This window comes from Onychostoma macrolepis, chromosome 23 (assembly GCF_012432095.1).
Source record: "Onychostoma macrolepis isolate SWU-2019 chromosome 23, ASM1243209v1, whole genome shotgun sequence".
Lineage (NCBI taxonomy): Eukaryota > Metazoa > Chordata > Actinopteri > Cypriniformes > Cyprinidae > Onychostoma > Onychostoma macrolepis.
Genome location: NC_081177.1, coordinates 25,598,860 through 25,599,426, shown reverse-complemented (window position 1 = coordinate 25,599,426; position 567 = coordinate 25,598,860).

Below are 567 nucleotides of genomic sequence, written 5' to 3'. Positions count from 1 at the left end.
CCGTCTAAATGTAAAGGTTGTTTTAAAAAAAAAATAAAGCTGTAAGATTAATTCTGCAAAATGACTTGGTGATTAAAAAATGCATTAGAGTATTAGTTCACCCAAAAATTCTGTCATTAATTACTCACCTTCATGTTGTTCCGAACCCGTAAGACCTTCGTTCATCTTCAGAACAAAGATTTTGATCATTTTCGATGAAATCCGAGAGCGTTCTGACCTTCCATAGACAGCAACGCAACTACCACGTTCAAGGCCCAGAAAGGTAGTAAAGACATCATTAAAATAGTCCATGTGATATCAGTGGTTCAACTTTCATGTTTTGAAGCTACAAGAATACTTTTTGTGCTGAAAGAAAACAAAAAATGTTCTTCTCTTCCATGTCGGTCTCCAACGTTCATGAGAGTTCATCGTCTGTATATTCTGGTTCGAATAAGTCATCCTTCTCTGTTAAAATCTTAAGATATGTTTACGAAGACCATTTTATCTTTTACGCAGTGTATCCAGGTTCAGCAGCACCACATGCATGCATCATGATTCTCTCGGTGAAGACTGACCCGGAAGAGAAGA